The sequence below is a fragment of the Arachis stenosperma genome, chromosome 7 (genome assembly GCF_014773155.1).
Source record: "Arachis stenosperma cultivar V10309 chromosome 7, arast.V10309.gnm1.PFL2, whole genome shotgun sequence".
NCBI classification, from domain to species: domain Eukaryota; kingdom Viridiplantae; phylum Streptophyta; class Magnoliopsida; order Fabales; family Fabaceae; genus Arachis; species Arachis stenosperma.
This window is the reverse complement of record NC_080383.1, coordinates 51,764,149-51,776,938: the sequence shown is the minus strand read 5'-3', so window position 1 is coordinate 51,776,938 and position 12,790 is coordinate 51,764,149. Positions and strand designations below refer to the sequence as shown.

Below are 12,790 nucleotides of genomic sequence, written 5' to 3'. Positions count from 1 at the left end.
GAGTTGAAATCCGAGTTATGACGTGTTTTGGGCGTTCAACTCCGGATCATGACGTTTTTCTGGCGTTTAACTCCAGACAGCAGCATATACTTGGCGTTCAATGCCAAGTTACGTCGTCAATTTCCGAATAAAGTATGGACTATTATATATTGCTGGAAAGCTCTCGATGTCTACTTTCCAACGCCGTTGAGAGCGCGCCATTTAGAGTTCTGTAGCTCCAGAAAATCCATTTCGAGTGCAGGGAGGTCAGATTCCAACAGCATCAGCAGTCTTTTTTGTCAGCCTTTTTCAGAGTTTTGCTCAAGTCCCTCAATTTCAGCCAGAATTTACTTGAAATCACAGAAAAACACACAAACTCATAGTAAAGTCTAGAAATGTGAATTTAACATAAAAACTAGTGAAAACATCCCTAAAAGTAGCTTGAACTTACTAAAAACTACCTAAAAACAATGCCAAAAAGCGTATAAATTATCCGCTCATCACAACACCAAACTTAAATTGTTGCTTGTCCCCAAGCAACTGAAAATCAAATAGGATAAAAAGAAGAGAATATACTATAAATTCAGAAATATCAATGAATATTAATTATAATTAAATGAGCGGGACTTGTAGCTTTTTGCTTCTGAACAGTTTTGGCATCTCACTTTTTCCTTTGAAGTTTTGAATGATTGGCTTCTCTAGGAACTTAGAATTTCGGATAGTGTTATTGATTTTCCTAGTTAAGCATGTTGATTCTTGAACACAGCTACTTATGAGTCTTGGCCGTGGCCCTAAGCACTTTGTTTTCCAGTATTACCACCGGATACATAAATGCCACAGACACATAACTGGGTGAACCTTTTCAGATTGTGACTTAGCTTTGCTAAAGTCCCCAATTAGTGGTGTCCAGAGCTCTTAAGCACACTCTTTTGCCTTGGATCACGACTTTAACCACTTAGTCTCAAGCTTTTTACTTGGACCTTCATGACACAAGCACATGGTTAGGGACAGCTTGATTTAGCCGCTTAGGCCTGGATTTATTTCCTTGGGCCCTCCTATCCATTGATGCTCAAAGCCTTGGATCCTTTTTACCCTTGCCTTTTGGTTTTAAGGGCTATTGGCTTTTTCTACTGCTCCTTCTTTTTTTTTTTTTTGAAATTTTTCGCAAGCTTTCTTTTTCACTGCTTTTTCTTGCTTCAAGAATCAATTTCATGATTTTTCAGATCCTCAATAACATTTCTCTTTGTTCATCATTCTTTCAAGAGCCAACAATTTTAACATTCATAAACAACAAGATCAAAAGACATATGCACTGTTCAAGCATTCATTCAGAAAACAAAAGTATTGTCACCACATCAATATAATTAAATTAAATTCAAGGATAAATTCGAAATTCATGTACTTCTTGTTCTTTTGAATTAAAACATTTTTCTTTTAAGAGAGGTGAAGGATTAATAGATTTTATAGCTTTAAGGCATGGTTACATACTAATGATCATGAAATAAAGACACAAAACATAGATAAACATAATACTAAAAACCGAAAACAGAAAGAAATAAAGAATCAAGGAATGAATCCACCTGAGTGAGGGTGGCGCCTTTTTGAAGAACCAATGGTGCTCTCTGAGCTCCTCTATGTCTCTTCCTTGCTTCTGTTGAATGATTCCTAGTAATTTTTGTGTTCCTCCCCTTAGTTGCTTCCAATATTTGTGTGGAGGACAACTTATCCCCTGAGGTATCTCAGGGATCTCTTGATTTGCAGCCACATGTTCTACCACTGAGCTATGACGGCTTATATTAGTCTTTCCATCTCCCATGACTCAGAGGTGGAAGCTTTTTGTCTTCCCTTTGAGGTTTCTCTGGCTTTAGGTGCCATTAATGGTAATGGAAAAGCAAAAAAGCTATGCTTTTACCACACCAAACTTAAAATATTGCTCGCCCTCGAGCAAGAGAAGAAAGAAGAGAAGAAGAAGAAGAAGAAGAAAATGGAGGAGAGTGAGGGGAGATGGATTCGGCTATATGGGTGGGATTGGGTGGGAAGGAGAAGTTTGAATTTTGAAGGTGAGTGGGGTTTGTGGGAAAGAGTGAGTGGTGAATGAAAAATAGAAGGGATGACCATGAATGGAGAGAGAGAGGGCGAGGTAGGTGGGGATCCTGTGAGGTTCACAGATCTTGAGGTGTCAAGGAATTCCATCCCTGCACCATATAGGCATGTAAAATGCCTTCATGCATCATTCTGGCGTTCAAACGCCCATTGGTGCATGTTCTGGGCGTTCAACGCCCATGTAATGCATGTTTCTGGCGTTGAACGCCAGTTTCATGCTTGTTTCTGGCGTTCAGCGCCAGTTTGTCCTCTCTGTGCACGTTCCTGGCGTTTAACGCCAGGTTGTTGCTTGTTTCTGGCGTTCAGCGCCAGAATGGTGCTCTGTTCTGGCGTTGAACGCCGGCCAGATGCACCTTACTGGCGTTGAACGCCAGTCTGCGCTGCCTCCAGGGTGAAAAATTTTTTTCTTCTGTTTTTGACTCTGTTTTTAATTTTTTTGATTTTTTTCGTGACTTCTCATGATCATGTACCTAATTAAACACAAAAATAACAATGAAACAAAATAAAATAAAATTAGATAAATAAAATTGGGTTGCCTCCCAACAAGCGCTTCTTTAATGTCAATAGCTTGACAGTGGCTCTCATGGAGCCACAAGGTGATCAGGTCAATGTTGTGTAGTTGTCCACACCAAACTTAGTGTTTGGATGTGGGATCTTAACACCAAACTTAGAGTTTGGTTGTGGCCTCACAACACCAAACTTAGAGTTTGACTGTGTGGGCTCTTCTTGACTCTGAACTGAGAGAAGCTCTTCATGCTTACTCTCTTCTGTCACAGAGGGATGGCCATGTGTCTTAAACACAAGGTAGTCCCCATTCAATTGAAGGACTAACTCACCTCTGTTGACATCTATCACAGCTCCTGCTGTGGCTAGGAAAGGTCTTCCTAGGATGATGCATTCATCATTTTCCTTCCTAGTGTCTAGGATTATGAAATCAGCAGGGATGTAAAGGCCTTCAACCTTTACTAGCACGTCCTCTACTATTCCATAAGCTTGTCTCATTGACTTGTCTGCCAATTGTAATGAGAACAAGGCAGGTTGTACCTCAATGATCCCCAGCTTCTCCATTACAGAGAGTGGCATAAGGTTTATCCCTGACCCCAGATCACATAGAGCTTTTTCAAAGCTCATGGTGCCTATGGTACAAGGTATTAAGAACTTGCCAGGATCTTGTTTCTTTTGAGGTAGAGTTTTCTGAATCCAAGTATCTAGTTCACTAATGAGCAAGGGAGGTTCACTTTCCCAAGTCTCATTACCAAACAACTTGGCATTCAGCTTCATGATAGCTCCCAAGTATTGAGCAACTTGCTCTCCAGTTACATCTTCATCCTCTTCTGAGGATGAATAGTCTTCAGAGCTCATGAATGGCAGAAGGAGATTTAATGGAATCTCTATGGTCTCTGTATGAGCCTCATATTCCTTTGGATCCTTAATGGGAAACTCCTTCTTGCTTGAGGGACGTCCTAGGAGGTCTTTCTCACTAGGATTTTCGTCCTCCTCCTCCCTTGTGCATTCGGCCACATTGACTATGTCAATGGCCTTGCACTCTCCTTTTGGATTCTCTTCTGTATTGCTTGGGAGAATACTGGGAGGAGTTTCAATGACTTTCTTACTCAGCTGGCCCACTTGTGCCTCCAGATTTCTAATGGAGGATCTTGTTTCATTCATGAAACTGAAAGTGGCCTTTGACAGATCAGAGACTACATTGGCTAAATTAGAGGTGTTTTGTTCAGAATTCTCTGTCTGTTGCTGAGAAGATGATGGATATGGCTTGCTATTGCCCAGCCTATTGCGTCCACCATTGTTAAAACCTTGTTGAGGTTTTTGTTGATCCTTCCAGGAGAAATTTGGATGATTTCTCCATGATGAGTTATAGGTGTTTCCATAAGGTTCACCCATGTAATTAACCTCTGCCATGGCAGGGTTCTCAGGATCATAAGCTTCTTCAGAAGCTGCCTCTCTAGTACTGTTGGATGTATGTTGCAATCCATTCAGATTTTGAGAGATTATGTTGACCTGTTGAGTCAACATTTTGTTCTGAGCCAATATGGCATTCAGAGCATCAATTTCAAGAACTCCTTTCTTCTGAGGTACCCCATTATTCACGGAATTCCTCTCAGAGGTATACATAAACTGGTTGTTTGCAACCATGTCAATGAGTTCTTGAGCCTCTTCAGGCGTTTTCTTCAGGTGAATAGATCCACCTGCAGAATGGTCCAATGACATTTTCGAAAATTCAGATAGACCATAATAGAATATATCCAATATGGTCCATTCTGAAAACATGTCAGATGGACATCTTTTAGTCAACTGCTTATATCTTTCCCAAGCTTCATAGAGGGATTCACCATCTTTTTGTTTGAAGGTTTGAACATCCACTCTCAGCTTGCTCAGCTTTTGAGGAGGAAAGAATTTATCCAAGAAGGCAGTAACCAGCTTATCCCATGAGTCCAGGCTATCCTTGGGTTGTGAATCCAACCATACTCTAGCTCTGTCTCTTACAGCAAAAGGGAAAAGCATGAGTCTGTAGACTTCAGGATCAACTCCATTCGTCTTTACAGTCTCACAGATCTGCAAGAACTCAGTTAGAAACTGATAAGGATCTTCAGATGGAAGTCCATAAAACTTGCAGTTTTGTTGCATTAAAGCAACTAACTGAGGTTTCAGCTCAAAGTTATTGGCTCCAATGGCAGGAATGGAGATGCTTCTTCCATCAAACTTGGACGTTGGCTTTGTGAAGTCACCAAGCATTCTCCTTGCATTATTATTATTATTTTTGGCTGCCATCTCTTTCTCTTGTTCGAAAATTTCTAAAAGGTTGCTTCTGGATTGCTGTAATTTAGCTTCTCTTAATTTTCTCTTCAGAGTCCTTTCAGGTTCTGGATCAATTTCAACAAGAGTGCCTTTATCCCTGTTCCTGCTCATATGAAAGAGAAGAGAACAAGAAAAGAAAGAGGAATCCTCTATGTCACAGTATAGAGATTCCTTTATGTTAGTAGAAAAAGAAAGGGGTATAAGAATGAAGAATGGATTCGGATTTATGGATGAAGAGAGGTGAAGAGAAGTGTTAGTAATTAAATAATTAAATGGAAGAAGAAAAGAGAAGAAAATTCGAAAATAATTTTGAAAAAGAGGTTAGTGATTTTCGAAAATTAGAGATGAAATGTAATTAAAATTAAACATGAAACAATTAGTTAATTAAAAAGAATTTTTGAAAAAGAGAGAGGTATTTTCGAAAATAGAAAAGGGAAAAGTAGTTAGGTGGTTTTGAAAAAGATAAGAAACAAACAAAAAGTTAGTTAGTTGATTGAAAAAGATTTGAAATCAAAATTGAAAAAGATAAGAAGATAAAAAGTTAGATAAGATATTTTGAAATCAAATTTTGAAAAAGATAAAATTTTTGAAAAAGATAAAATAAAAGATAAAAAGATTTAATTCAAAAATTTTGAAATTACTTACTTCACTAACAAGAAACTACAAGATAAGATTCTAGAACTTAAAGATTGAACCTTTCTTAACAAGAAAGTAACAAAGTTCAAATTTTTGAACCAATCACATTAATTATTAGTGAATTTTCGAAAATTACATATAAAGATAAGAAAAAGATTTTGAAAATAATTTGAAAAAGATTTTTTTGAAATTTTCGAAAAATAAAAAAAATAAAACAAATGAAAAAGATATGATTTTTGAAAAAGATTTTGAAAAGATAAGATTTTTAAAATTGAAATTTTGATTTGACTTGTAAGAAACAACTAATTTTAAAAATTTTTGACCAAGTCAACCCAAAATTTCGAAAATTTGGAGGGAAATAAGGAAAAGATATTTTTTTGATTTTTGAATTTTTAATTATGAGATAGAAAAACAACAAAAATACTCAATGCATGAAATTTTTAAATCAAAACAATGAATGCATGCAAGAATGCTATGAATGTCAAGATGAACACCAAGAACACTTTGAAGATCATGATGAACATCAAGAACACAATTTTGAAAAATTTTTTATGCAAAGAAAACATGCAAGACACCAAACTTAGAAATTTTTAATGCATGGAAAATATGAATGCAAAGATGCACATGAAAAACAACAAACAACACAAAACAAGAATTCATCAAGATCAAACAAGAAGACTTGTCAAGAACAACTTGAAGATCATGAAGAACAATATGAATGCATGAGATTTTCGAAAAAATGCAAGAAAAATTTTAAAAGCATGCAATTGACACCAAACTTAAAAATTGACTCAAGACTCACACAAGAAACACAAAATATTTTTAGTTTTTATGATTTTCTAATTTTTTTGGATTTTTAAAATTTTTTTTTTTCGAAAAATAAAGTTTGGAAAACGAAAAATAAAAGAAAAATTTTGAAAAAGATTTTTGAAAAGAAAATTACCTAATCTGAGCAACAAGATGAACCGTCAGTTGTCCATACTCGAACAATCCCCAGCAACGGCGCCAAAAACTTGGTGGACGAAATTGTGATCATCAATATTGGCTCTTTGGTATGTACACAAAAACTATTGTGTCTCTTGGTTAAATTCACAACTCCGTTCAACTAACCAGCAAGTGTACTGGGTCGTCCAAGTAATAAACCTTACGTGAGTAAGGGTCGATCCCACAGAGATTGTTGGCATGAAGCAAGCTATGGTCACCTTGTAAATCTCAGTCAGGCAGATTAAAAAGTTATGGGTTTCGAAAATTAATAATAAAATAGAAATAATAAAAGGGATAGAATACTTATGCAGATTCATTGGTAGGAATTTCAGAAAAGTGAATGGAGATGCTGTATGGCTCAAGAACGCCTGCTCTCCTACTGCTTCAACTCAATCCTTCTTACTCCTTTCCATGGCAAGCTGTGTATAGGGGTTCACCATCAGCGGTGGCTACTTTCAATCCTCTCGGGAAAATGGTCCTCTGCGGCTGTCACTCGCATGGCTAATCGTCTGGAGGCATCACCCATGGTTGATGGCTACATCCCATCCTCGCAGTGAAAACTACGCTCACGCACTCTGTCACAGCACGGCTAATCACTGGTTGGTTCCCGCGCCTACTGGAATAGAATCCCTTGATTCCTTTGCGTTTGTCACTAACGCCCAGCACTTGCAAGTCTGAAGCACGTCACAGTCATTCATTACCGGAATCCTACTCGGAATACCACAGACAAGGTGAGACTTTCCGGATTCCCAGGATCCTACTCGGAATACCACAGACAAGGTTAGACTTTCCGGATCCTCATAAATGCCGCCATCTATCTAGCTTATACCACGAAGATTCTGTTGGGGAATCTAAGAGATACACATTCAAGCTCTGTTGCATGTAGAACGGAAGTGGTTGTCAATCACGCACGTTCATAAGTGAGAATGATAATGAGGGTTATTTACTCATCACATTCATCATGTTCTTGGATGCGAATGAATATCTTGGAATAAGAATAAGAGAGATTTGAATAAAAGAAAATAGAATTGAATTAATACTTGAGGTACAGCAGAGCTCTACACCCTTAATCTATGGTGTGCAGAAACTCCACCGTTGAAAATACATAAGTGAAAGGTCCAGGCATGGCCGAATGGCCAGCCCCCATGTGGTCACAAGACCGAATGATCAAAGACATCTAATACAATAGTTAAATGTTCTATTTATAATAAACTAGCTCCTAGGGTTTACATGAGTAAGTAATTGATGCATAAATCCACTTCTGGGGCCCACTTAGTGTATGCTTGGGCTGAGCTTGATCAATCCACGAGCTGAGGCTTCTCTTGGAGTTGAAATCCGAGTTATGACGTGTTTTGGGCGTTCAACTCCGGATCATGACGTTTTTCTGGCGTTTAACTCCAGACAGCAGCATGTACTTGGAGTTCAACGCCAAGTTACGTCGTCAATTTCCGAATAAAGTATAGACTATTATATATTGCTGGAAAGCTCTGGATATCTACTTTCCAACGCCGTTGAGAGCGCGCCATTTGGAGTTTTGTAGCTCCAGAAAATCCATTTCGAGTGCAGGGAGGTCAGATTCCAACAGCATCAGTAGTCCTTTTTGTCAGCCTTTTTCAGAGTTTTGCTCAAGTCCCTCAATTTCAGCCAGAATTTACCTGAAATCACAGAAAAACACACAAACTCATAGTAAAGTCCAGAAATGTGAATTTAACATAAAAACTAGTGAAAACATCCCTAAAAGTAGCTTGAACTTACTAAAAACTACCTAAAAACAATGCCAAAAAGCGTATAAATTATCCGCTCATCAGGAGGGCAGGGCAGAAAATTGGTGCTTGGTGCGTGCTTGGCGCGGAAGATTGGTGCGGCTTGGTGCTGGCTGATGCGCAGAATGCTGCCCTGCCCGCGCGGAGGGCAGGGCAGGAAAAGTTGGTGCGCCAGAAATTGCCTTGGTGCGCTGTTGGTGCTGCCAGAATCAAGAATTGGTGCGCCAGAAATTGCCTTGGTGCATAGGATGCTGCCCTGCCCTCGCGGAGGGCAGGGCAGAAAAATATGGTGCTGCCAGGATCGCTGTGGTGCGCGCTGGTGCTGCCAGGGGAGTGATTTGGTGCGCCAGAAATGTCTCTTGGTGCGCCAGATCCATGCACCAACAAAATGCTGCCCTGCCCTCGCGGAGGGCAGGGCAGTGTTTCCACTTTGATGTCCCGTGTTCGAAACACGGCTGGAACACACGCTCAATTAATTTCCTTGGTTTCTTGGCACGGCACTCAACCTTAGTTCCTTGCTTCTTCCTTGTTCCGTGTTCGATTCTTGTGGCATGCATGGGTGACATTTTTCCTTTGATTTTCTTCCTTGGTGAGCCCGATACTGCCCTTGTGGAGGGCAGGGCAAGGTTCTCTTCTTCTTGGTTCCAAGGCACAATTTTGTGCTCTGCCCTTGTAGTGGGCAGGGCAGAGTTGCCTTCCTTGCTTGGTTCCCTTATGTTGCCCTCCTAGAGGGCAGTGTGCCCTTGTGGAGGGCAATGTTTGCCTCCCCCTTTGCATGCGGCACACTTCCTCTTGCTTTGACCACACTTTCCTTTCCTTGGTCTACACTTCTTAGGCCACGCTTTTCCTTTTCTTTTCTTTTCTTCACCTATAATAAACCAAAACAACCACTCCAAGTATCACTAAATTCAAGAGGCTTATAAATCAATTAAAATTCAATTAAAATTAGCTTAAACCTCATGATTTAACATTAATTTCATGGTGGTTGCTTGATTTAGAGAAGTTATGCATTTTCACTCCAAATCACTTACTTAGAATGCAAGAAAGTGCATAAATGCTAACAAAACAAGTGAAATTAGCTTGAAAAATGGGTATATGATGACTTGTCATCAAAGCTTTCTCCTTGCCTTTCTTGGTGGCCATCCTGAAAAAGGAGGGAAAAGAAGGAAAATATTAAATCCAAAGGATCAACTCAACAAACATGCAAGTGAGAGGTGTGCCCAAAAGGAATAGTGCAACAAAGTAGTCATAGAAGCATGGGTCACCACACTTGGCATGGGATGCAAGAGGGAGTAAAGCATGCAATATGGCATGAGAGGAATGATCTCAAGCATCCAAAACAAAGAGCAAGTCATGTTCAATGAGTATCTAATTAGCAAGTAATAAGCAAAATGTGTTCAATGCACTTAGAAGAGAGCAAGTGAATGAGGGGGAAGCACAAAATTAAAGATATATGACTAGAATAAACCAAGATGGCATATGTGCAATTCCTTGAACACTTGGTGTGTATTTAACAAGCAATGAGCAATTATGAGATACTCAACCAATTAGAAGCCCAAAATGAAGTATCAATCATCACACAACATCATCCACTCACAAAGATAATGAAAAACAATCAAGAAGATCCATCAAAGTAATCAAAGTTCAAGTTCAACATCCATGGGAAAAACAAAAAGAAGAAAAAGTAAACAAGCAAAAAGCAAGTGGTATAATCAAGTAACTAAAAGAAAAAATAAGTAAATAACAAGAAAAAAAACTAACTAGAAAAAGAAGTGAGGCAAAGAAAGTAATAGATGAGATATAGAGGGAGTAGAACCTTGACAAAAGGGTAAAAGAACAAGGTGAATTTTCTTTTTTGAAGATGAGAAAGAGAGGAAAGAGATAGAGTGCCACCAGAAGAGGTGGTGGCCGCCGGTGAGTAACCAGAGATAGTGGTGGTGGAGTATGGAAGGAAGAAAGGAAGATAAGAGAGGTGATGGAGAAAGAAGAAGGAGGAAATAAGAAAGGAGGTGGGAGAGAAGCAGGGCGCGTAGCTTTAAAGCTGATTCGCGCAACCGGCACGCGCGCACACAATGTGTTGGTGCGTCGGTGAAGGTGGAGTGAGGGACGCGTGCATGTTATTGGCGTATACGCGTGAGTATAGCTGTGCCTCTGGCACCGGACTGGCACAAAGTTGGCACAAGTCTCGGGTCATTTGTACCAGAGTTGAGAGACGGCACAGGCATGCAAACGCGCATAGTGCGCTGACGCGTGCTTGATGGGGTTGGCTACTGGCGCGGGCGCGCGCAGTGCGCGAACGCGTCAGTGCTGGCACAGATTAGGCACAAGAATGGCACAAATATGGCACAACTCTCGGATTTTTATATCAGGGAGTTCCCAGTGCACTATCGGCGCGCGAGCGCGCAGTGCGCTTGCGCGTAGATGGTCAAGTTGCAAGGGGTGCGCGCAGGTGGCATGCACACTGGCGCGTGGGTGCCTGACATGAAGGGGCACAAGGTGGGCACAACTCTCGGATTATTGGCCCAGGAGTAAGAATGCACCACTGGCACGCGCACGCACAATGCGCTCGTGCGCGGATGCACTTTTTCCCTTTTTTTTCACAACATAGAAGAAGCTATTCTAACACACTTTTGGTAGGTGTTCAAGATAATAGTCATGAGAACACACTCAAATTCATGCATTATTCAAAACATAGCATTCTCTCCACTTCAACAATTCTTCCATACCAAAATGATGAAATCTATCGAAATATCCTAGTTATCCAACAAGATCAATAAAACTAGCATTCCTAAGCAATCAACAACATCAAGAAGTCACAGAATTCACAAGAATCTAAGCTAAAAGCAAGATGGTATACATGGTGGGAGAAATTGTGTTCATCAACAATGGCTCTAATGACTTGGTAGCTCTCACACGTGAATTACACTTAGTCACAACTCCGCACAACTAACCAGCAAGTGCACTGGGTCGTCCAAGTAATACCTTACGTGAGTAAGGGTCGATCCCACAGAGATTGTTGGTATGAAGCAAGCTATGGTCATCTTGTAAATCTCAGTCAGGCGGATAATAATTGATTATGGAATTTTGAAAATCAAATAATAGTAAATAAACAGAAAATAAAGATAAAGTTACTCATGTAATCCAATGGTAGGAATTTCAGATAGGTGTATGGAGGTGCTGTGTTCCTTCTGAATCTCTGCTTTCCTACTTCTTCCTTCTAGTTTTTCATCACTCCTTTCTATGGCAAGCTGTATGTAGGGCATCACCGTTGTCAATGGCTACATCCAATCCTCTCAGTGAAAAAGGTCCAAATGCTCTGTCACAGCACGACTAATCATCTGTCGGTTCTCAATCAGGTTGGAATAGAATCCAGTGATTCTTTTGCGTCTGTCACTAACGCCCAGCCTTCAGAAGTTTAAAGCTCGTCACAGTCAATCCCGGAATCCTACTCGGAATACCACAGACAAGGTTAAACTTTTCGGATTCCCATGAATGCCGCCATCAATTCTAGCTTATACCACGAAGATTCTGATAAAGGAATCCAAGAGATATGCGCCCGGTCTAAGGTAGAATGGAAGTGGTTGTCAATCATGCGCGTTCATAGGTGAGAATGATTATGAGTGTCACAGATAATCACATTCATCAGGTTGAAGTGCAACGAATATCTTAGAAATAGAATCAGTCGAATTGAATAGAAAATAGTAGTACTTGCATTGAAACTTGAGGTACAGCAGAGCTCCACACCCTTAATCAATGGTGTGTAGAAACTTCACCTTTGAAAATACATAAGTGAAAGGTCCAGGCATGGCCGAATGGCCAGCCCCCATGATCTGAGAACTAAACATCCCAAGATGTCTAATACAATAGTAAATTATCCTATTTATACTAGACTAGCTACTAGGGTTTACAAGAGCAAGTAATTGATGCATAAATCCACTTCTAGGGCCCACTTGGTGTATGTTTGGGCTGAGCTTGATCTATCCACGAGCTGAGGCTTCTTTTGGAGTTGAACGCCAAGTTGTAACGTGTTTTGGGCGTTCAACTCCGGTTCGTGACGTGTTTCTGGCATTTGACTCCAGACAGCAACATGGAACTGGCGTTGAGCGCCAGTTCACATCGTCAGTTCTCGAACAAGGTATGGACTATTATATATTGCTGGAAAGCTCTGGATGTCTAATTTCCAACGCCGTTGAGAGCGCGCCATTTGAAGTTATGTAGCTCTAGAAAATCCATTTCGAGTGCAGGGAGGTCAGATTCCAATAGCATCAGCAGTCCTTTGTCAGCCTCCTTATCAGAGTTTTGCTCAGGTCCCTCAATTTCAGCCAGATAATGCCTGAAATCACAGAAAAACACACAAACTCATAGTAAAGTCCAGAAATGTAAATTTAGCATAAAAACTAATGAAAACATCCCTAAAAGTAACTAGATCATACTAAAAACTACCTAAAAACAATGCCAAAAAGCGTATAAATTATCCGCTCATCACAACACCAAACTTAAATTGTTGCTTG

At 40.1% G+C, this 12,790-nt stretch overlaps 1 non-coding gene across 1 annotated transcript; it reads left to right on the top strand.

Annotated features, from left to right (window-relative positions):
- The first annotated feature begins 4,366 nt into the window (after positions 1–4,366).
- On the top strand, positions 4,367–4,470 carry LOC130942626 (small nucleolar RNA R71). The gene has a single exon (XR_009071192.1). It is a non-coding gene; the product is annotated as a small nucleolar RNA R71 (small nucleolar RNA).
- The last annotated feature ends 8,320 nt before the right edge of the window (positions 4,471–12,790 follow it).